Genomic DNA, 25,954 nt, shown 5'->3' on the forward strand with positions numbered 1-25,954 from the left:
CAAGGAGTGTCCCTTCATTTATTCATTCAATGACTGCTAAGTCCTGAGCACTGGCTCTGGAGACACAGCAGAGAACAAACACAGACAACATTCCTGCCTTTATGGATTGTACACTATACTTGAAAGAGATAGATCATAAATAGATAGCATTTTAGGAAGCAATAAATGCTATATAGTAAAGCGGGGTCAGCAAAAATAGGTTATGCAGAGGGATGGAGAATTGCACTGCTGTTTTGAATATCGTGGTCAAAGAAAATCTCATTGATAAAATTATAAATAAGCAGGGACCTGAAGGAAGGGACGAAGGGAGTCACACAGCTCTCCAGAAGAAGAGGACTCTGGACAGTGGCCCAAGGTGAAAGCAGACTGGCTATGCTCACGTGTGTGTCCATTGGCATGCTAATTTTTCATTTCTAGTATTTATTTCATTATATTTTATCCCTCTCAATTTCTTCTTAGAAACTGCCTTTCATGTTTCTTTTGGAGACCAAGATAGCTCCACAAATCATTACCTACTTCCGCCATGGCTCCTGAATCTTGGATCTGTGCCATTTCCCAATCACTGCCTCTGTTTCTATTCCTGCCTCTCAGCATAATTGTCAACCTCCCCCCTCCTTTGCCCAGTTCATCTCAGGACATCTCACAATTCCCCAGTGAGGGGGAGCCATGCATATTCTCTTCCGTCACATTCAACACCTGGGGCTTATTTGGCCTCCTTTCCTTGAATTTTAGTTCCATCTTATGCATGTCCTATTGGTGATTTTATTTTTTGTTATAAGTAGCAAAAATATATTTTCTATGAATTCTATTTTGAAAGTATCAAGATGCATTCTTCTTTATAAATCCAAAGTCTAATTACAAGTCTTCAGATGTATCAGAACCCATCAGCCAATTTTTGTTTCTACTAATAATCCTTAACAGTTCATCTATCTTTGTGTGTGTTTTTTTTCATTCCTACGTGCTTACTATTTGGTAAAAGTTGTGGAAAATGTCTGCTTATAAGGACTTTCTGCTATTTTTAAACCTTCTTCAAATACTTTGCTCCTGACCAACTTCACTATCTGAGCATCTTGCTCTTCCTTTTCCATTACTTTGCTATAAGGGACACTGTTCCTGGCCATCTTATTTCTTTCCTTCCACTCCTCTGCTCACTTCTGTTAGTATTCCATGCATGTAAACTGCTTCACTGAGCTTCAGTCCTGTTAAGTTCGAAGTAAATATGTAGAATAATATATTCAGATATTAGCTTTTCTGGTTGAAAAGCTCTAATGAAAAAGAAATACCTGTGCTAAAGCAGGAATACTAAAGTTAGAAATAGAGAAGCAGCTCTGCCTATACAGTGGGCCCAATTTTGCTCAAAAAGATACGATTCAAATAGGTACAGTTTTCAGGAGTCATCATTTATTTGCAGGCTAACTAGCAAGTGTATTATTTATTTATCCTCATGTCAAATTATTCTCTCTGATGTGATTTTGAACATCCTGGGCAACATTCTTATCTGCTAAAACCCAGGATTCAGTGTGCACAGCCATTATTAGCTTGTCTCTAAAGCAGAAAATATGATGTAGACTCATCAGGGGGCTCAATTCTTCTAATGAACATCCCATACAAATCCCAATGATTGTCCTAGGATGACCAGTCAGATCCTGGGGCACATGATGGCATATTCCCACTAGAATGTGGAAAAATCCTGATTGTCTTTTCTCATGATGCTACATTAACAGTCATTGCTACTCACAAGAGGAGCAGACTGGAGACCTCCATTGATGGGAAAGTGTAATCCACTTAAGGTTTCAAATCCTAAATATCATTTGGTGTTTATTAAATGGGTAATTTTGCCCCCATTTTCTCCCTCTCCATGTTTCTTTTAAAAAAATCTGCCTTCCCTGCTTCTTTGAAATACATCCTCCACTAAATATATTTCAAAGTTTGAGCAACATCCAGAGTAGGTATGGAGTTCACATGCTGACCCTGAGGCTGTGTTCTGACATTGCCCAAGCGTGGGTGCAAGGTCTACTTATTTTTGTGGAACTTGCTACCTCTGTTTCAAGTGCTCCTGTCCACTCCACTAAGAATATGTTTCCCTCAGCTCCAAAGAAGCAGCTGAGTGCTCCTTGACTTCTGAGGGAACGTAAGACAGCTCCTGACCTCGCGGGTCACTCTTTCTGCAGGGCATTGTCTGTACACTCTATGTTTCACAATTTTCTCTCTTACTCAACTTTAATCTTAGGGGCTAGGGAGGCAGATGGTTAACCAAATGGTGAATTTTGATGACTCAAAAGGGGAAGTAGGAGTGGAGGAATGTTCTTTACCTGTCTGTAAATATCTTCTCTTAATTAGACTGACAAATACTAACTGAGTATGTATTCTCGGCCATGCGTTGTGCTAAGCTTCACGGGCATCTTCAGAAAGCTTGCAATCCATTATGGAAATATGCATGTGAAGACGGCATATAAGCTCACCATGCCTACTGTTATTTCAGGTATTTAACCTCTCTTCAAGATCTCTCTTTTCATCCACTTTATCATAATTACTTCCCTTTCATATCTTCTCCTGTCTCCTAACCTGCAGTGCCTCAGATTTGACATAGTACGCTTATGGAAGGCTGACAAATGTAACAGAAAATCTGTTTATTTTAATTCTATTATTCATCCAAAAAGCATATATTAAGTAGGCTTAGGGGGAAGTAAAAAGGAGCTCAAATACTATCCCTTCATTCACAGGTTTCATAATCTGGTTGTGGGGACAAAAGAGACACACATAAAACTTTGGGCAAATATGGGCAACACAGCGTAATAAGGAATGTGAGTCCTGGCAGAGACCAGACAAGACAAAAGAAGTGTGTGTTGGAGAGGCAAACAAGACTGCATGGAAGGTTTGGAAATTGGAGTGTTCCTTAAAGAAATTTGCAGAGCAGAAGAGAGGCTGCAAACTTTAACATTAGACCCCGGCGTGGTGGTATTTCTTGCTGTTAATGAGGTATATATTGACGGCAACCACCCACTATTTCTCACACCCATCTCAAAATACATTATATATAACATGATATAAATATAATCACTGTATTCAAGATATTTAAAATGACAATTTTATCTTCTAAGTTGTAGCTGTTTCTCTCGGCATTCTGCAAGATGTTATAGTTGAACTAACAGCTGAAACCAATGAGCATACTTGCTTTGGGCACATTTTGTGATCTCTAAGGAAGAAACATTCATTAAAGCAAATAAGTATTAGCTTCAAATCTATGTTTTATCTGAGGCTTTACTTGTTGCTATAGGATGTACAGGAGTGGAAGGCACAGGACTTACTGCCAGAAAAGGCACCAAACTAGGAGCCCTTGAGGTGGGATTCAGCCTTGGTTCTTCCAGTACTGAGCGTTAACTCATTGAACAGATCATTTAAACTTCTTGGGTTCAGTTTTCTCACCTGTAAAATAGAGGTCATTATACTGGCCTCACCTTCATGTCAAGGTTACTGTAAACATAAGATATATCATAGATATACAGAGCTGTTATAATCATTAAAGTGCTCTCAAAATCCTTTATTTTCAAAACGTGCTTTCATGGGAGTGAAAAATCTGTACTACCATTTATCATAAATAAACTCTTCAGTTAGAATATGCACACATATATATATTCATGTATATATATGTATATATACATACACAAACATACACACACACACACACACACACAGAATGCAAAAATGAAACACGAGGAAATAACTATACACAGCATCCTTCCAAGCAGAAACATAAATCCATGTGGACCTTGAAGGTAGTGAGGAAAGACGGCTTGGCCCACCAGCTTGGGCATACATCCTGCCTGGACCCCAAGTGTCTGAAATGTGGTTACATGTGCCCAGGACTATCTCCCAATGTCCTTTGAAAAGATCTATCTTTCAACCCTGTTTTGGATAGAGAAAGAGGCAACCATCTAAGAGGCATTTATTTCGTGTGTTCAAAATGGCTATATCCTTAGATAAAATGAGAGAAAAGGCTTAATACAGAATGATTGTATAAGGGCAGAGTCACCTCAGTTACAGACTTAAGATTTAACTAACTGAGGTGAATACATTATAACTCTATTCACTTAGATGCAAAATGTCATTTCTCATGATCCAATAAATGAAGTGTAATTACTGAAAGCACATAAATGATAGAACTGAACATTTTCTCCTCCTGATCATGCTCATGACAAGAAGTAATTTCACATATCTAAGTAACTGAGAACTGGATAGAAACACCCCAAAACAGACCAAATACTTTGGATATAAAGTCGATATTCAAAATCATGTTAAACAATCAGAAATCGTAGGCTACTGGACAGCTGCTGAAACCCTAATGTGAGATTCACTGTCCCCTAGGAAATATTCAACTCACGTTGAAATTTATTTGAAGAGACAGAAACCTAGGAAATATAACTACAAATGTCTGGCATGACCCTTTGCCTTCTAAGCCAAGAGCTTTGACCCTTGTTAACTTTCCAACATCTTCTTGCCACTCCTTCTTTCAGGAATTTCAATGCTTTGTAGTGCAAAGATAATAAACAGTCTTCTGATTGCTTGTAATGAAACACTTACAAAATTCTCTATATGATAGCCAAGGGAAGTCAAGTATACTATTTTATGCTTATCCAGGAACCATGAAGTCAGTCCTTTATCCCTTTTCTCTTTGGACTATTGAATGCTCAATCTTTAAACATTATTCTTATTAGGAAGAAAAATTATTCTGTCAAGCACTTCTCAGAGAAAATCTGCCTAAATGACTTCTTATTCTTGAAATGATGCCGATTGCTTTCCTAAAACGGTATATGCCACTCAATGATATATGATTAGAAATTATGAGGCCAATATTCCAAAGGTGTTTCTTCATTTGCATGAGCAAAGGAGTACTTATAATTGTCCATGCAAATCAAGGACATTCATATGCAAATACTTATATGTGGATGTAATTATGCCACTCCAATACATGGATTGAGGTTTTAATCTGTGATACAAATAAGTGTGTAAATATGCACTTGTATTTTTAGTTCCGCTTGAAAAAAATATTGTCCATATGTGTAACTATTGACAGAAAAAGAGATGAAGGAACGAGCAAAGGTCACCTGTTATAATGTATATAACAAGATAATGTTATTTTCAACAGTCAGTACATTATCAACAGAACTGCCTCTCTCTTCTCAACTCCATGCCCCATTGCAGAATCGATCATTGAGCCAGACACCACCTTCTGTTATGATAAATTCACTCTGTGAAGCCAAGTCATCATCTTTTTTTTTGTATTTTGGTTCCCATTGAGCTTGCCTATCCTCCCAGCCTTCTAGACATGCCTGAACTTCATTATTGTTTGAATTAGTTTCCCAATAGGTACCTAAACCCCCATATAAATAAGACAATATAATTGATGCTGGGGAGAGGACATCACTAACTCTATCTAAAATAAGTTCAGTTCTAGCCCAACTAGAATGCCTGCTTTATAAATGTTCGTCCAAACTGTCTCATCTGCAATACATTTTGTGAGAAATCAGTTACCCCAGGGGATTCATTTTTAAAGGAACAATCTTTTGTTCTAGAAATCTAACCCATTCAGTCAACACAAAACTAAAGACTTGTATATGGCAATGATCTAACAACTCTGACTTTTGGGGCCCCTTTTCTCTCTACAATGAAGCAGAACAAAGAGACAGATCTATTTGCCAAAAAGGATGCTGGTATTAATTGACAAGGTAGCTCATTTTAGCTTGACCCAGAGAGAATATTTCACTGGATGCGGAAATTATGCAGTGTTGTCAAACCATGAATATTTCTCCTACCTTCCCGATTCCCCGAATGGACAGTGAAACTAATGACTAGAATAGATTTGCCTCATTTGAGTACAGATATGTTATACAAAATCTGAAAAAGAAAAATATTTACAAGCAACAGCTAGTGATCCTCTTACTGGAAAACTTGATGATACAGCTATGACAATATTTTCAATCTGAAAGTGTAGCTTATAGTCAGAATAACTGTATTTACCTTGCTTTCAGTGGCAAGAAGCTGGGATGATGTGACCTGGATGAAAGATACTAAAATTTCTAGAATATTTAAATGGTGTAATAGGGAAAGCAGACTAAACATTGAAATAGCAGACATTGTTAGAACAAACCACAACATAAGAAGAGAAAAACGCTTATTCTGTTGAGGTTACTAAGAACACTAGCTAGTCCAGGGGTCACAAAAGAGATTCTGGGATCCCCTCAGAACTATCTGGGAGAAGTGAGAGGAAGGACTGGTGAGTGCACAATTGTTTTTGTAATTACTATTTAAACACTACTTTTATCTCCATACTGGTGTAGCTTGGAGCATGTGAATTACAATACCGTAATCACAACATTTCCAATTTCTACTCAATCAGTACAATTAAACCTTACAAAACACTCTGATAGATAAAGCAACATTATTGATTTTACTGAAATCTAAAACAATCACTGAGCATTCAGATCTGGTTCTATTTTGATCAAATTTAACCCTGGGCAACAAAGGACAAAAGGTTGTAATTCGTTATTGCTGAAAGAACTACAGAATTTCATAAAACTCAGTAAATGTAAAAGTTCATAAAATATATTGGAAAACAAAAAAAAGCATTTAAAAATTTTATTGGACTCAGAACTTTCATTGTTGTATTCTATCCCCTACAGCAACAGCACTGGTCTTTTATCTTATAAATCTGGGCTAGAAGCTATAGGGGCCTGTGTGGATGGTAAGGAAAGGTTTAGAAAAAAAATAAAGATCAGATGGTAAATGAAATGCATGTGTTTGTCCTTTCAGGGGGGCGCACTGGATAAATACAAATACAGTGTTGAATCAGATATCATTCTGCTTAGAAATGTGCCTTTTTCATCGCAGCAAGGAATGATTGTATTACGGTATCTTGCAGATAACATAGACAATATAAGAGAATTCTGGGTTCCTGATAGTGTGATATGCTTGCTCTCTCTCCATGGAGCTAGGGAAAACTATCAGCTCCATTTTACTAATTTAAGATGGGGAAATAATATAATTGTAAAAATACAGAGCAAATCCTAATCCCTGGTGTCTAACTATGAAATCCTCCCTTCTTTTTAGACAGATATGAAGATATAATTTGTCATCTATTCTTGTCATTTAAGTAGATGCATTCAGATAATTTCCCAAGACTGTTTTTAATGGAACTATATGAGTATCACTCAAAAATATCACAAAATCCAATGTTAATCCCTTGTCTGATACAAGTTAAAAGAGAGTTTGATCTTGCATGCTGCCAACCAGCCTCTAGCCTTGCACTGTGCTCTCCCTCTGATTTCCATCATAGGCAATTTTATCTGTTAGAAGAGCCTGCAGTATAATCACATTGTAATACAACAGGGGTTGTATGCACTTGTAAGCAAATACTTCTCTTTGGGAAAAACCTCTCTTGGTCTTGTGCCCTACTGGGACTGGCAGGCCCACCAGCTCCCGCCACTCAATACAAATACATTTCAGCATCAGGCAGTTAATAGATACTGACATGTGAAGTGCTTTGCCTTATTAGATCTGTATTTATATCTAGCTTGTTTCAAGTTCAATTTGCAAGGCAGCCTTATCTTGGTTGCTATCAAATATGCTACTTAGCCTGCCATTTCTACCTGACAGCACCTGATGGTACAGATCTCATTGCAATGAAACTCACAGCTGCCTTATCAACTTGCATGGGCTTTTTGGGCTATCACATTGTCATGTCTATAGTCACATGGCTTCCCCTCATCTCCGTAGCCTACTTTATTTATCATCAATGCTCCCCTCAAAGTCATCTCCTCTACCAAGGTTTTTTGACCTTGAGACTCATTGTGCAATTGACCACATCCTCCCTTGAAGCACTGCCTCTAAACTCATCCAAAACCTTAAGGATATTTCAAACAGGGCACTTGTGGCACTTTTTCCGCCTTTATTTATTTATAACTTTGTCTTTCCACCAATTAGGATTTAAGACCTTTGGGGCAGGAATCAGGCTATATCTGTGTTTGTATTCCTAACACAGGCTATATTGTATTCAGGCTATATCTGTGTTTGTATTCCTAACACAGATATAGCCTGGCACAGAGTAAGTGCTCGATATATGCATATTCAGGGAATAATTCCTCTAAATATGTTATGTGATTGCATGGCACCAGTGGCCAAAAATGAAGAATCTTTGCAGAAATAAGATATTTTTGCTTATATCAGAATTAGTTTTAAAAGAAAATCCTAAATAAAAATGTGCACACAGTGAAAGCATCCTTCTATACCTTTTATACCTTTTCTTTTTTTTTTTTTTTTTTTAATAGGCAGGATATCACTCTGTTGCCCAGGCTAGAATGCAGTGGCATCATCATAGCTCACTGCAGCCTTGAACTCCTGGCCTCAAGTGCTCTTTCTGCCTCAGTATCCTGAGTATCTTGGACTATAGGCAAGCCATAAGCCTGGCTAATTTTTTTAAATGTTTTGTAGAGATGTATTCTTACTATGTTCCCAGGCTGACCATGAACTCCTGGCCTCAAGGGATCCTCTCACCTCAGCTTCTCAAAAGGTTGAGATTATACATATGAGCCATTGAACCCAGCCTCTTCTGTACTTTTTGATGTGCATTTTTGGTACTATCTCCATTTTCATCTTATTTGTTCTCAAGGTTTTTCAAGATCCTTGTTTCCAAATAACATATTCAGCTTATCAAGGCAAGAAGGTGAACTCTGGAATCACAGAATTAGTCCCAATAACCAGGCTTCTACTAAAAGTCACACATCACTTATCCAAAAGATGCAATTTATTTGTCCTTTTACTCCAAGTGTCTGAGCATTATTGTGAACCAAGTAAGAGTAAGCATGTGATCTCACTTCCCTTTCTCTTCCTCCTGTTCATTCATTAAGTCAGTGAACATTTGATAGCCTATTATATATCATACACCATGCTAGGCACTAGAGATTCAAAGACTAATAAAACAGAGTCCTTGTCCTAATGGAGCTCATTATTTAGAAAAGAAGTTCATTGACATAAAAAATGTGTGATAGGGATGATGAGAACTACGATAAAGATAACACAGAAACCAAAGGGCAAGGAGCAAGGGAACTTGATGGGAGTGTTTCACATACAATCCCCTGTAAAAAATCTAGAGTGACTTCTGGGTGAATAGCAACATCTATTTCCTTTGGCTCTTAAATCTACATTTAATCGACACCAAAAGATCTCTTATTGTTACTGAAATCCTGATGGACCCTTCCAAATGAGGAAATAACAAGAGGTCCTTGCCCTATTGGATATCAAGGCATTTTCTATGCCTGTTTTAGTTTATGACATTTCTTAGTCCATGTTGTTTTAGCTGATCAATGAGATACTCTTACACCATTTGCATTGATTGTCACGTTGAATCAATCATGAAGCCAGATACCCCTACTTCGTTTAATTTCATTGTCAGATTGGATTGACCATAAAGCAGTTCAGTTAAATGGCTGATGATCAGCCACAACATGACTATTTGTTCAATATTTTCTTAGGTAGCCTAGTAATACAGACACTATTACTATACCAGTGGCATTCAAGGGTATAAAGCTGACAATTGTTTCATCTCCTCTGGTGGTGAGTCTTGTAAATTATTTCCACTGGTTGGTTATGCATGGCTGAGACTTGAATATGGAGAAATCTCACCCAAATGTACTTAGCCTAGGAAAATAAATGAATGTCACAGTCAATAGAAACACGTGCATATCTATGTGGATGGGCTTAAATGAGGAAGTAGATAATTGTGACCAGACTAAAACCAGAGGTTTGAAGATATCAGAAAGAAAGCAGAGCCATACTGTTGGGGTGTGGTCGCTCATGCCTGTAATCCAAGCACCTTGGGAGACCCAGGCGGGCAGATTACTTGAGACCAGGAGTTCGAGAACAGTCTCGCCAACATGACGAAAGCCAGTCTCTCCTAAAACTATAAAAATTAGCCAGGCATGGTGGTGCACACTTGTAATCCCAGCTATGCAGGAGGCTAAGGCACGAGAATTGCTTGAACCCAGGAGGTAGAGGTTGCAGTGAGCCGAGATTGCACCACTACACTCCAGCCTGGGCAACAGAGCAATACTCCATCCCGAAAAAAGAAAAGAAAGGAAAACAAAGAAAGAAAGCAGAACCATACTATATGATTATTTAAATGAACCACTGACAGTGGTTGGATTTTTATGTTCTCTCTAATGCTGGAAATGTGAGAAGGATAACTCTAGTTAAATGACTATGTAGACAATATTAGTGACAGCTTCTGAAGCTGGTAACTCAGCTTATGTCCCACGAAACCTTAAGCATTCTTATTGTGGAATGAGTCTCATAAAATTTAAACAGTCAGTGTGGGTAAGCTAAACCTAAATGCAACCATTTTATTTATTCTTTTTGGCCTTTTATGAGACCAATTATTTATTTCAGCATTCTTTCTTATTCAGAGACATTATAAGTATATCAAAGTGATCCAGCTGGGGTTTGAGGTCCTGATGTGAAATAAGAGATTTGTGGATGCTATAAACATCCTGAGTTAGTGATCCTTCTCCACCCAACAACTAGCACTGGGAGCTGAAATCTAAATGGAAATGCTGCCTAAATCATTAACCACGATTCGCTTATGTTGGATAATAACTGGAGTCTGTCTTAAGCAACACAACGTCTATAGATGTGCTAGAAACTGTCAGAAACTGGCATGCATATACAACTTGTTTCATTTTATCTCTAGGGACCATTAGTCCTGTTAGTTAATCATTCTGAGTTGAAGACCAATTATCTCCAGATTTTGTCTCCCGTACACTCTTACAAAAACATAGCAAAACCATCAACTTACATTTGAGAATCCCTCAGCTACAAGATATAGCAGTCCCTTTCTTATTCCCTTAGATTATTTATTAATTCAATAAAATTTAGGAGTTCACTATGAGCCAGTACCACTAAGAAAACAAAAAATAAGTAAATTCCAACACGACAGAGTCAGGATGCAGGTTAACAAATCTCCTTCCTAATAAGCAACCATGAAGGTGTACAAAACATTAAAACAACTTCAGCACTCTGGAAATTGGCCAAAAATTGAGTAGTATTTATTTATAAAACTACTGAAATTTAAGTAATGACAATAAGGGTCTGTGATGTTCTTGCCCAGGACTGTTTCCATCCCTGCTGCCTCAAGTTTGATAGTTCAACCAGGGTGAAGCAGGTCATGAAAACCAGCAGCCTCATTGTCACTGCTGGGAAGAGGGAGAGAGCTCACATGATTTAGAGCACTGTTGATTAAAGTCGTAATGTTGCTAGAAACCAAAAAAGTGAGCTTTAAAACTCTAAGATTGTGCTTCTGTTTAGGACAAGTCATGGATTCACAAAACAGCTGGGGATGTTAGCAGGGAGTTCCAGAAGATAAGGTGGCCATGTGAGGCTTAATAATTTCTCCACATATTCTGGAAGACCCAAGGCTGTCTTGGATCTATGTCGTCGTGCACAGGATAGTCTAAAGTAGGCCTAGGCCACTGACATATCCCTGGCTGATAAAACCTGAGTATATGCTTGCAGGAAACATGAGAGGATCTATCAGAAAATTAAAGCAGGGAAGAGTCAAAAGCATTCTAATGCATGAAAGTGGCCTCTAGCCTGCATTTATATCCATTAGAAAAAAATGGAAAACTTAGAGGCATTTGGGCACAACCTTTTAAAATCTCTGCCTATGAAGATGCAGGCAATTTCTATGAATCCCAACATAAAATTAAAACAAAAAAAAACTATATATATATAAGAGGCATCAAGAGCTGCACATTATCGGGAGAGATATTTCTCAGATTTAGTCCAAGCAAGTTCAATGTTCATTGGTATATAAGTAAATAACAACAGCAACTCTCAGAGGAAGGGGTGTGTCACAGCCCAGAGGTGATTCAATATAACATCTGAAATGTCCATGAAGAATGTCATTAGTATTTTGATACGGGTTACATGGAATCTGTAAATTGCTTTGAGTAGTATTATCATTTTAACAATATTAGTTCTTCCAATCCATGAGTATGGAATAGCTTTCTTTCTTCCTTTCTTTATATCCTCTTCAGTTTCTTCCCTCAATATTTCATAGTTTTCCTTGTATAGATCTTTCACTTCTTTTTTAGTTAAATTGATCTCTATGTTTTCTGCTTGTTTGTTTTGTTTTTGAGATGGAGTCTCACTCTGTCACTCAGGCTGGAGTGTAGTAGCACAATCTCAGCTCACTGCAACTTCCATCTCCCAGGTTCAAGCGATTCTCCAGCCTCAGCCTCCCAAGTAGCTGGGATTATAGGCATGTGCCCCCATGCCTATTTGTTGTACTTTTAGTAGAAACAGGGTTTCACCATGTTGGCCAGGCTGGTCTCAAACTCCTGACCTCAAATGATCTGCCTGCTTCATCCTCCCAAAGTACTGGGATTACAGGCATGAGCCACTGCACCTGGCCTTTCTAGGTATTTCATATTCTTTGCAGCTACTGAAATGAGATTGAATTCTTGATTTACTTTTCAGATTGTTTGCTGTTGGTGTATATAAATGCTATTGATTTTTGTATGTTGATATTGTATCCTGAGTTTTTTATCAATTGTCACATTTTTTGGTGAAATCTTTTGGTTTATCTAATTATAACATTATGTCATCTGCAAACAAAGTTAATTTTGATTTTTTCTTTTTAATTTGGATGACTTTAGTATTTTCTCTTGCCTAATTACTCTGGCCAGGGCTTCTGATACTACACTGAATAAAAGCAGTGAACATGGGCATCATTATTTTGTTCCAGATCTTAGAGGAAATGCTTTTAGATTTTCCCTGTTCAGTGCAATGCTAGCTATGTTTTTGTCGTATATGGCCTTTATTATTTTTGAAGGGTGTTCCCTCTATATCCACTTTGATGAAAGTTTTTATCATAAAGAGTTGTTAAATTTTTAGCAAATGTTTTTTCTGTGTCTATTGAAATGATCACGGGGTTTTTGTTTTTGGTTCTGTTAATTTAATATTTCACATTTATTTGCATAAGTTGCCCCATCCTTGCATTTCTGGGATGAATCCCACTTGACAATGGTGAATGATATTTTTAATTTGCTCTTGAGTTTTGTTTGCTAGTATTTTATTGACAGTTTTTTCATGTATATTCACTAGTGATATTGGTCTATAGTTTTCTTTTTGTGTATGTCCTTGTCTGGTTTTGATATTAGGATAATCCTGATCTAGAATGAGTGTGGAAGTATTCCCTACTCTTTTAACTTGTATAATGCATTTGAGTAAAATTGGTATAGTTCTTTAAATATTTGGTAGAACTCAGCAGTGAAGCAACCAGGTTCTGAGCTTCCCTTTGATGGAATACTTTTCATTATGGCTTTAATCTTATTATTTGTTATTATTTTATTAAGATTTTATGTTTCTTCATGGTTCAAACTTGGTAGGTTGTACATGTCCAGGAATTTATCCATTACTTCTAGGTTTTCCAAATTTTTGGTATATCATTTGATACGGTTTGAATCTGTGTCCCCACCCAAATCTCATGTTCAATGGTAATCCCCAATGTTGGAGATGGGGTTTAGTGGGTGGTAATTGGATCATGGAGGGGTGAATCCTTCAAGAATGGTTTAGCATTATCTCTTTGGTGCTTATCTTGTGATAGAGTTCTCAGAAGATCTGGTTGTTTAAAAGTGTGTAGCACCTCCCCACTCTCTCTTCCTCCTGCTGCAGCCACGGAAGATGTTCCTGCTTTCCCTTCAACTTCTGCCATGTTTTTAAGTTTCCTGAGGCCTACCCTGTCATTTCCCCTGCTTGCACTCAGTTTCTATTCTGCTGCCCTATAAATAGGTGCCTTCTGCCATGATTATAAGTTTCCTGAGGCCTTGCCAGCAATGCTGGACTGTGAGTCAATTAAATCTCTATTTATTAATAAATTATCCAGTCTTAGGTATTTCTTCATAGAAGCATGAGGACAGACTAATACAATATGCAAAGAAAAAAAAGTATGACCAATATTCAAGAAATGAAAAAAAAAAGAAAAAAACAACTGTTAATAGAAACTTTCTCTGAGTGTCCCCAGATGTTGGATTTTTGCACACAAATATTTTAAAGTAACTATGATACATTATTTGAAGAACAACAGAAAATCATGTTTAAAGAATTAAAGAAAAGTATAACAACAAATCAACAAACACACACTCTCAGACCAAAGACAGAAATTATTTTAAAAATAAAAATTTAGGAGATAAAAAAATGTCAACAACTAAAATGAAAAGTTCACTAGAAAGGCTTAACACTATATTTGATGTGGCATAAGAAATTATTAGTGAAGTTGAATATAGATCAATAAAATTATCTACTCTGAGGCACAGAGAGGTATATTAGTCTGTTCTCACACTGCTACAAAAAACTACCAGAGAATGGATAATTTATCAAGAAAAGAGGTATAATTGATTCAGAGTCCCATGGGCTGTATAGGAAGCAGAGCTGGGAGGCCTCAGGAAATGTACAATCATGGCAGAAGGTGAAAGGGAAGCAAACACATCTTACCATGGCAGAGCAAGAGAGAGAGAGAGAGAGTGAAGGGGGGGAGCACTACATACTTTCAAACAACCAGATCTCATGAGAACTCACTCACTATCAAGATAACAGCAAGACAGAAATCCACCCCCATGATCCAATAACCTTCCACCAGGCCTCTCCTCCAATTCAACATGAGACTGGGGCAAGGACACATATCCAAACCATATCGTTCCACCCCTGGCCCCTCCCAAATCTCATGTCATTCTCACATCACTATATACAATTATTCCGGCTCAACGGTTCCCCAGTCTTAACTCATTTCAGCATTAATTCAAAACTCCATAGTCCAAAGTCTCATCTGAAACAAGGCAAGTCCCTTCCACCTATGATCCTGTAAAATCAAAAAACAAGTTAGTTACTTCCAAGATACAATGGGGGTACAGGTATGGGTAAATATTCTCATTCCTAATGGGAGAAATTGGCCAAAACAAAGGTGCTACAAGCCCCATTAAGTCAAAGATGACTATTTTGGCAGGGCAGCCATTAAATCTTAAAGCTCCAAAATAATCTCCTTTGTCTCCATGTCTTGCATACAGGGCATGCTCATGCAAGAGGTGAGGTCCCAAAGCCTTGGGCAGCTCCATTCCTGTGGCTATGCAGGGCACAGCCCCCACAGCTGCTTTCATGGGCTGGCATTGGATGCCGGTGGCTTTTCCTGGTGTACAATGCAACCTGTCAATAGATCTACCATTCTGGGGTCTGAAGGATGGGGGGACCTCTTCTAACAGCTCCATTTGGCAGTACCCAACTGGGGATTCTGCTTGGGGGCTCCAACCCCACATTTTCCCTCTGCACTGGTAGAGGTTCCCACGAGGGCTCCACCTCTGCTGCAGACTTCTGCCTGGACATCCAGGCGTTTTCACACATCATCTGAAATCTAGGCAGAGACTCCAAAACTCTTCCCTTCTGCCCACACACAGGCCCAACACCATGTGGAAGCCACCAAGGCTTGGGGCTTTCATTCTTTGAAGCCACAGCCCAAGCTGTTCTTGGGCTCCTTTTAGCCACTGCTGGAGCTGGAGTGGCCGGATTGCCAGGTGCCATGTCTGAGGCTGCATAGAGCAGCTGGGCCCTGGGCCTTGCTCATGAAAACACTTTTCCCACCTAGACCTCTGGGCTTGTGATGGGAAACATTCTGTGCCTAGGAGGTCTGTGACATGCCCTGGAGACATTTTCCCCATTGTCTTGGTGATTAACGTTTGGCTCCTATTATGCAAATATCTGCAGCAGGTTTTAATATCTCCCCAGAAAATGGGTTTTTATTTTCTATCACATGGCTGAGCTGCAAATTTTCCAAACATCTATACTCTATTTTCCTTTTAAGCATAAATTCCATATTTAGACAATCTCTTTATGAGCACACATAACTGTATGCTTTTAGGAGCAGCCAGGCCATATCTTGAATGCTTTGCTGCTTAGAAATTTTTCCCACCAGATGCCCTAAATAATCCCTCTCAAGTTCAAAGTTCCACAGGCCCCTAGACCAGGGACACAATGCCGCCAGTGTCTTTGCTAAAGCATAGTAAGAATGTCCTTTACTCTAGTTCCTAATAAGTTCCTCATCTCCGTCTGAGACCACCTCAGCCTGGACTTCATTGTCCATATTAGTATCAGCATTTTGGTCAAAACCATTCAATGAGTCTATACAAAGTTCCGAACTTTCCCTCATCTTTCTGTCTGTCTTCTTCTGAGCCCTCCAAACTGTTCCAACTTCTGCCCATTACACAGTTCCAAAGTTGCTTCCACATTTTCAGGTTTCTGTATAACAGTACCCCACTCCTGGTACCAATTTTCTGTATTAGTTCATTCTTACACTCCTATAAAGAACTACCTGAGACTTGGTAATTTATGAAGAAAAGTGGTTTAAATGATTCATGGCTCAATGGGCTATACAGGAAGCATGGCTAGGAGGTCTCAGGATACTTACAATCATGGCAGAAGGTGAAGGGGAAGCAAGCACATCTTGCCATGGCAGACCAGGAGAGAGAGAGCATGAAGGGAGAAATGCCACACATTTTCAAACAACCAGATCTCATGAAAACGCACTCACTATCACAAGAACAGCAAGGGAGAAATCCACCCCCATGACCCCCACAACACGTCCCACCAGGTCCTTCCTCCAATTTGACATGAGATTTGTGCAGAGACACAAATCCAAACCATATCAAGAGGGAAAAAAGATGAAGTAAACAAATTCTTGGAGACCTGAGGAAACATGAAACACAGACGTTTACTGTGAGTTCCAGAAGTAGTAAAAAGATAGAGAAGAGTAAAAAAGTTGACAAAAATATCTTAAATTTGATGAAAATTATTAACTAAAAAACTAAGAAGCTCAACAAAATCTAAGTAGAGTAAACATAGAGTCACACCTTGACATACCTCGGTCAAATGATTGAAAGACAAAGAGAAAGAGAAACCTTGGGAATAGCAAAAGAAAAACGACTCAACCCATACAGAGGAAGCACAATGTGATAAATAGCTGACTTCTTATCCAAAATAATAGGAACCAAAAGGCACTGGAATTACATATTCAAAATGCCAAAAGAAAAAAATGTCAAGCAAGCATTCTACATTCGGCAACTTTCTTTTACTATTAATGTGAAAGGAAAACATTCCAAGAAAAACAAAAACTAAGAAAAATTCACTCCTATTATACATAACAAAATCACTGAAATAAATCTAAGCTGAAAGGAAGTGATACCAGAGGGTGTAGCTCAAATCCAAAAGTAGAAATGAATAACACTGAGAATAGTAAAGGCTTTGGTAAATAAAAAGCTCTGTGAATGTATATTTTAATAATATAAATAAAGAAAAACTTATAGATTGTGTATTTATAAAATATATATGTAACATTATATAAGAGTATTAGTCCAAGGGAGAGACAAATAGAAGATATATTGGAAAAAAATTTATTAATATATTTTATTGCAATAAAGTAAATGAAGTAAATTGGGTTTATGGGTAAATTGGGTTTATGTTAAGATACATATTGTAATTCTGAAAAAAACAGCAAAGAAAATACTAAAACTATACAGTAGGAAATCATCAGAAAACTTGAATTGTCATATGCAAAATATTGGCTTTAAAAAGCAATAGAGGAGAGGCTGGGTGCTGTGGCTCACACCTGTAATTCCAGTATTTTGGGAGGCCGAGACTGGTGGATCACGAGGTCAGGAAATCGAGACCATCCTGACTGACATGGTGAAGCCCCGTCTCTACTAAAAATACAAAAAAAACATTAGCCAGGCGTGGTAGCGGGCACCTGTAGTCCCAGCCACTCGGGAGGCTGAGGCAGGAGAATGGCATGAACCCCAGAGGCGGAGCTTGCAGTGAGCTGAGATCACGCCACTGCACTCCAGCCTGGGTGGCAGAGCGAGACTCCGTCTCAAAACAAAACAAAACAAAACAAAACAAAAAGCAATAGAGGAGAAACAGGGAAACCAAAAATAAGACAAATGGTAAATAAGTATCCAAAATAGTGTTAAAACCAAACACAACAATAATTACATTAAACATGAATGGTCTACCATTCAAACCTCCTTCAAATAGTAAAGATTGTTAAACTGAGTAAAAAAGCAAGTGACATAGACATTATATAACATAAAAATGTAAAGTGGCATTACATGGCATAAGAAATTAGTGAACTTGAATATTGATCAATAAAAATTATATAATATAAAGGCCAAAAAAAGTGAAAAAAGCCTTAGAGAAATATGAGAAAAAGCCAAGCCCGCTAAATGTTGTCTACAAGAGGAACACATTAGATTGAAAGACATAAAGTGGTTGAAAAGAAAATAATGGAAAAAATACAACATATATTATACAAATAATTACCATGAAAGAGCTGAACTGACTACATTAATTTTACAGAAAATACATTTTAAAACAAATATTGCTAGAGTTAAAGAGGGATATTTCATAAGGATGAAACATTAATACATTAGAAAATTTTAAAAATATGAATGTATAAAACCTCACACAAAAGCCCGGAAATACATAAAGGAAAAACTTACAGAATTCAAAGAAGAAATAGACAAATATTAAGAATAGTTGAAAATGTCAATGCTTCACTCCCATATAATAACAGAAAAACTAGGAAGGAGATCAACAGGGACATAGAAAATTTAAATAACTTTGTCAAACAGCCTGTTCCAAGCAATATTAATCAAACACATCAACCAAAATCTGCAGAATAAACTTTTTTTTCAAACACACATAGAACACTATTGAGAATAGGCCAGTTTCTGGGCCATAAAACAATTCTCAATGAATTGAAAAGATTGAAAAATATACAAAGTATGTTCTCTGACCACTCAAGATTAAATTGGAAATTCATGATAGAAGCAAATCTGAAACAATCATAATATTTGGACCTTAAATAATATACTTTGTACAATCCATGAGTCAAAGTAGAAATTAAGGAGTAGCTTATACTATTGAAATTACAAACACACACACAACATATCAAAATTTATGGAGGCAGTTAAGGTCGTATAGGGAAATCTGTAGCTTTAAATGCACAGGTTAGAAAAGAAAAAAAGGATCACAAGTCAAATGACCTGTTTCCACTTTAACAAATTATAAAAAGAGGAGCAAACTACATATAAAGCAAGAAAAACTAAAGAAACAATAAAGATTAGAGTAGAAATGTAACAGAAAACAGAAACATAATGATAAAATCAACCAAACCAAATATTTATTCTTTTTAAACATCAACAAAATTTACAAACTCTCAGTAAGAATGACTAACAAAATAAAATACGTAACAAATTATCAAAATCACTAATGAAAAAAGGATATTACAGCCTTCTCCATAAAAACTAAAAAGTTTATAAGGAAATATTAGCTTAAGTGTATTCCAACAAATTAGACAAGTTAGAGTATATGGACAAATTCCTAGAAAGACACACTTTACTGGAATTCACCCAGAAGAAAAAATAATAATCTCAATAGATGTAACAAGTAAGAAAGTTGATTTATCAATTAAAAATATTCTCTCAGAGAAAAGTTTATACCCAAGGGGTTTCACTGGTGAATTACACCCAAACATTTAAAGAAGACCATTCCTTCACAGTCCTCCCAGAAAATATAATAGAAACAAACACTTCACTAGTCATAGTATAGGAGCAGTACTATCTCGACACCAAAACCTTACAAAAGCATTATCAGGAAGAGAATACTTCTGACCGGTGTTCATCACACAGATTCAAAAATATTAAAAAAAAAAACTTAGCAAACTGAATTCAGAAACATATAATAAAAATTATTCACCACGACCAAGTGGAGTTTATATGATGAATACAAGGTTTATTAAACATTTGAAATCACTTACAATAATAGATCATTCATATTAATAAAATAAAGGGAAAAATTTACATGACTATCCCCATGGATGAAGCATAAGCTTGTGAGAAAATGTAACATCCTTTCATAATAAAATCTCACAAGCTGGGCATAGTGGCTCATGCCTGTACTCCCAGCACTTTGGGAGTCTAAGGCAGGGGCATCACTTGAGACCAGGAATTTGAGGCTTCAGCGAGCCACGATCATGCCACTGCCCTCCAGCCTGGGTGACAGAGTGAGATCCCAAACCCCTACCCCCCAAAAATCTCACTATAGACAAGAAAAAGTTGAAATTTTCCTTAACCTAACAATAGAAAAAACAAACAAACAAACAAACAACAAAAAGAAACCCTTCATCTAACATCATACTTAATGGTGAAAAACTGAATCCTTTCCCCAAGATTAGGAACAAGGCAAGGATGTTCTAGTATGCTCTCTCCACTTCTAGTCAACATTGCATTGACAATTCTAGCCAGTACATTAAGGCAAAGAAGAATAATAAGCTTGTATATACTAAGAAAGATGTACATATGACTTCACCAAAGAAAGTACAAATGGATAATAGGCACATGAAAAGCTGCTAGAAATACTAAATAAGTAAGTAAGGAGAAGGAGGAAGAGAAAAGAAATGAGCAAAAAGCAAGAGAAGAAAAAGAGGATGAAGAGAAGAGATGGAAAAGAGAGAGAAGGAGGAAGAGGAGAAAATAAAACGAGCAGAGGAAGAGACGGAGAAGAAAGGGAAAAGAGAAGGAGAAGGAGAAGGGGAAGGGATAGAGAGCTTAATTAAAGGGATTCAGATCTAAAGAAATAAAATTGTGTTTATTCACAGGTAACATAATTTTACATGCAAAGAATCTTGCAGAATAAACACACACACACACATACACACAGAGAGACACTATCTACAGAATAAACAAATAAATTTAGCAGATACAAGATCAATACCCACAAATTCTATATATATTCCACATAGTAGCAACGAGCAATCAGGAAATAAAAAAATAAAATTCTACTCAGAATATCACAAAAAGATTCATATAGTTAGGAAAAATTAACACAAGATGTATATGATTTCTATGCTAAATACCATATATTACTTCCAAAATAAATTAAATTTAAATAAATAGACATTCCATCTTCATGGATTAAAAGGCTCGATAGTGTTAAGATGCAGTTTCCCCCAAATAGATGTCTACATTGAATGCAATCCTTGTTAAAACCCCAGCAGAATTTTTTTTAGAAAATAGCAACATTATATGAACGTGCAAAGATTTCAGATAGCCTAGTAATTTTTTTAAAAAAGAACAAATTTGGAGGACTTATATTACCAGATTTCAAAATGTACTATAAAATGACAGTATAGAATATACGTATGGTATTGGCATAAGAAACTAAATTAAGAATCCAGAAACAAACCCTTATATTTATGAGTAATTATTTTTGACAAAGGCGATTTAACTGTCTTCCCAATGAATAGTGCTTGTATAATTAGATATCCACAAGCAAAAAGGTGCATTTAGATGCTTACTTAAAATTGCACACAGAAATTAACTCAGAATCAATTATCAGCCTAAATGTAAAAGCCAAAACTGTAAAACTCTTCAAAGAAAATACAAGAATAACATTTCAAGACTTTGAGTTAGGCAAAGATACAATACCGAAGCTTAAGTCATAAAAGAAAATATGATAAATTGTATTTCATTAAAATGAAAAACATTTGCACTTCAAAAGACATCATCAAGAAAATGAAAAGACAAAGCATAGCCTGAGAAAAAATATTTGGAAAATATATATCTGATAAAGGACTTTCCCCCACAATATATATTATAAAGCATAGTACGTAATATATAATTTAATAGCATCATGTAACACCATAAAATAGTATTATATGATACATATGATCATTCAAAACTGAAAGACAAATGACCAATTTTCTTAAAATCGGCAAAGCTTATATATTCCAAGAATGACATACACGTGGCTTCACCAAAGAAGGCACAAATGGATAATGAGTACATGAAAAGCTACTATACATTATGTCACTGAGAAAATGGCATTAAACACATGAGGTACATTACAAACCCACTAGAATGATCATAATCAAACAGTCTGACCATACTTAATTTTGGCAGGGTTGTGGAGAAAATAGAACCATCATACATTGCCGGTAGAAATGTAAAGTGGTGTAGCCACTTTGGAAAACAGGTTGACAGTTTCTTAAAAAGTAAAATGTAAACTTACCATATGACCCAATAATTTTGCCCTCAGTAATCTGCCCAAGAGAAATGAAAATGTGTCCACACAACGATTTTAACACAAATGATCATAAAACACATTTATTAATATAATAGCCAAAAACTAAACAATCCAAATAGCAGATGATAAATGGATAATATGACCAAATGTGTTCTATATCCATACAATGAATTATTCAGCATTATGAAGGAATGAAACATTGATACAAACTACAATATATATGAACCTCAAAAACAATATACTAAGTGAAAGAAGCCAGACACAGAAGACTACATACTCTATGATTATATTTATATAAAATGTCCAGGAAAAAAAAAAAGCAGAGATAAAAAGCAGACAAGAAGATGTCTCTGGCATGGGAGTTGGGTGAAGTTACAGTGGAGACTGACTACAAATGAGCTCAAGATAAGTTTTTGAGACTGATAAAAATTCCACAACTGGATTATGGTGACAGTTGCACAATTCTATAAATTCCGTAAACATCATTGATTTGCATACAGACAAAACATAAATAATACACAGTTCCTTCCTCAACAGTCACCCTAACCCATTTTGGTGGATTCAGACTGAGGTAAACAGCTATGGTCTTTCACAGAAGCAATGAAACCAACTTTATAAAAAATTTGGACAATACTGGAACTTAAGTCCAATATTAAAAAACAACAGATTATTACTTGCAAATCCAGTCAATGTTACTGGAAACGATACAAATAAGAGTTTTGTAAATGCCCCAAAATATCTAAATGACATTTTACATGACATTCTCCCTAAAAGAATATCGGTTAATAGATGACACTTAGGCTTTGAAGCTAGGTTAGCTCAATTGGTCATCGTTCACTGAGAACCTAATGGATGATGAGGACTTTGGGCATTCTGAGGATTCAAATGTGACAAAGTTCAGCCTCTTTAACATGTCCTGCTCTACTAAGTACTATATGGACCTTGGGTGAAATGCTTCACATCTCTGGGTGCCAGTTTTCCTTTCTATACTATATGGACCTTGGGTGAAATGCTTGACCTCTCTGGGTGCCAGTTCTCCTATCTGTACCATATGGACCTTGGGAGAAATGCTTGATCTCTCTGAGTGCCCATTCTCCTATCTGTAAAAGAGACATTAAATGAAAGAAACATATGTGAACTCTAGAGCAGGCACTTAAAAACTGTTTCCTCCCGCCGGGCGTGGTGGCTCGGGCCTCTAATCCCAGCACTTTGGGAGGCTGAGAGTGGGGCATCACCTGAGGTCAGGGGTTCAAGACCAGCCTGGCCAACATGGTGAAACCCCGTCTCTACTAAAAATACAAAAAATTAGCTGGGCGTGGTGGCACATGCCTGTAATACCAGCTACTCAGGAGGCTGAGGCAGGAGAATCACCTGAACTTGTGAGGCGGAGGTTGCAGTGAGCTGAAATCGCGCCATTGCACTCCAGCCTGGGCAACAAGAGTGAAACTCTGTCTCAAAAAAAAAAAAAGTTTCCTCCCACCTACATTTTTAAAATAAATGAGAAGTTGAGGAGATACAGGCTTGTGGTTAAAATAATTGTGCCTTTTTCCAGAGTTGAAACTAAACGCTGGCTTCATTACAGGGATTTGGAAAAAGTAACAGATGTTCTCTGATGAGAAACCTGCTGAGATAAACCATCCAAGTGTCCAACCAGGTAAATGGAATGGGCCATGATTGACATTATTTCTTACCTGTGGAGTTTGACTGCTGCTTCCAAATTTGGAGCTTTGTTTCTGAAAAGAGACACAACAGAATATCAAAGAGATGATCCTCCCAAAGCCACAAAGCTGTCTGGTGTTCCTGGAATTCCCTGAGATTCAGAGTTCCCAGGATGGGAAACAGAACTATTGGTAGGAAATGCAGTGGGCACAGGAGAAGTGAAAGATCCTAGGAAGGGGAGAGAGAGAAATGCCTAACACTTCAGTCAGGACAGTGCAAAATCCTGAGAAGAGACAAAATCCTTAGGAGGGAGGCATCTGAACAAATGTTTTTTGGAAGCTTAATTTTGTCCAAAACTGTTCCAGGATGTGAAGCTGTAGAATCAAAAATAAGACCTTCCTTTAAGAAGCTCATGGATATTTAGGGGCTATGGATGTTAACAAATAATTATATAGTTCTAGGCAGTTCCAAGATGGCCAAATAGGAACAGCTCCAGTCTACAGCTCCCAGCGTGAGAGATGCAGAAGATGGGTGATTTCTGCATTTTTAAGGTACCAGGTTCATCTCACTGGGGCTTGTCGGACAGTGGGTGCAGCGCACTGAGCATGAGCCAAAGCAGGGCGAGGTATCGCCTCATCTGGGAAGCACAAGGGGTCAGAGAATTCCCTTTCCTAGCCAAGCAACACTGTGACAGATGGCACCTGGAAAATCGGGTCACCCCCACCCAAATACTGTGCTTTTCCAATGGTCTTAGCAAATGGCACATCAGGAGATTATATCCCATGCCTGGCTCGGAGGGTCCCACACCCACAGAGCCTCGCTCAATGCTAGCACAGCAGTTTGACATCAAACTGCAAGGTGGCAGCGAGGCTGGGGGAGGGGCGCCTGCCATTGCTGAGGCTTGATAGGTAAACAGAGAGGCCAGGAAGCTCAAACTGGGTGGACCCCACCACAGCTCAAGGAGGCCTGCCTGCCTCTGTAAACTCCACCTCTGGGGGCAGGGCATAGCCAAACAAAAGGCAGCAAAAACCTCTGCAGACGTAAATGTCCCTGTCTGACAGCTTTGAAGAGAGTAGTGGTTCTCCCAGCACGGAGTTTGAGATCTGAGAATGGAAAGACTGCCTCCTCAAATGGGTCTTTGACCCCCGAGTAGCCTAACTGGGAGGCACCCCCAAGTAGGGGCAGACTGACATCTCATATGGCTGGGTACCCCTCTGATACGAAACTTCCAGAGGAGCGATCGGACAGCAACATTTGCTGTTCAGCAATATTCGCTGTTCTGCAGCCTCCACTGCTGAAACCCAGGCAAACAGGGTCTGGAGTGGACCTCCAGCAAACTCCAACAGACCTGCAGCTGAGGGTCCTGACTGTTAGAAGGAAAACTAACAAACTGAAAGGACATCCACACCAAAACCCCTTCTGTACGTCACCATCATCAAAGACCAAAGGAAGATAAAACCACAAAGATGGGGAAAAAACAGAGCAGAAAAACTGAAAATTCTAAAAATCAGAGCACTTCTCCTCCTCCAAAGGAAGGCAGCTCCTCACCAGCAATGGAACAAAGCTGGACGGAGAATGACTTTGATGAGTTGAGAGAAGAAGGCTTCAGACGACCAAACTTCTCCGAGCTAAAGGAGGAAGTTCAAACCCATCTCAAAGAAATGAAAAACTTTGAAAAAAGATTAGACGAATGGCTAACTAGAATAACCAATGTAGAGAAGGCCTTAAATGACCTGATGGAGCTGAAAACCATGGCACGAGAACTACGTGACAAACGCACAAGCTTCAGTAGCTGATTCAATCAGCTGGAAGAAAGGGTATCAGTGATTGAAGATCAAATGAATGAAATGAAGTGAGAAGATAACTTTAGAGAAAAAAGAATAAAAAGAAATGAACAAAACCTCCAAGAAATATGAGGCTATGTGAAAAGATCAAATCTACGTCTGATTGGTGTACCTGAAAGTGACGGGGAGAATAGAACCAAGTTGGAAAATACTCTGCAGGATATTATCCAGGAGAAGTTCCCCAACCCAGCAAGGCAGGCCAACATTCAAATTCAGGAAATACAGAGAACACCACAAAGATACTCCTCGAGAACAGCAACTCAAAGACACATAAT

This window comes from Symphalangus syndactylus, chromosome 18 (genome assembly GCF_028878055.3).
Source record: "Symphalangus syndactylus isolate Jambi chromosome 18, NHGRI_mSymSyn1-v2.1_pri, whole genome shotgun sequence".
Lineage (NCBI taxonomy): Eukaryota > Metazoa > Chordata > Mammalia > Primates > Hylobatidae > Symphalangus > Symphalangus syndactylus.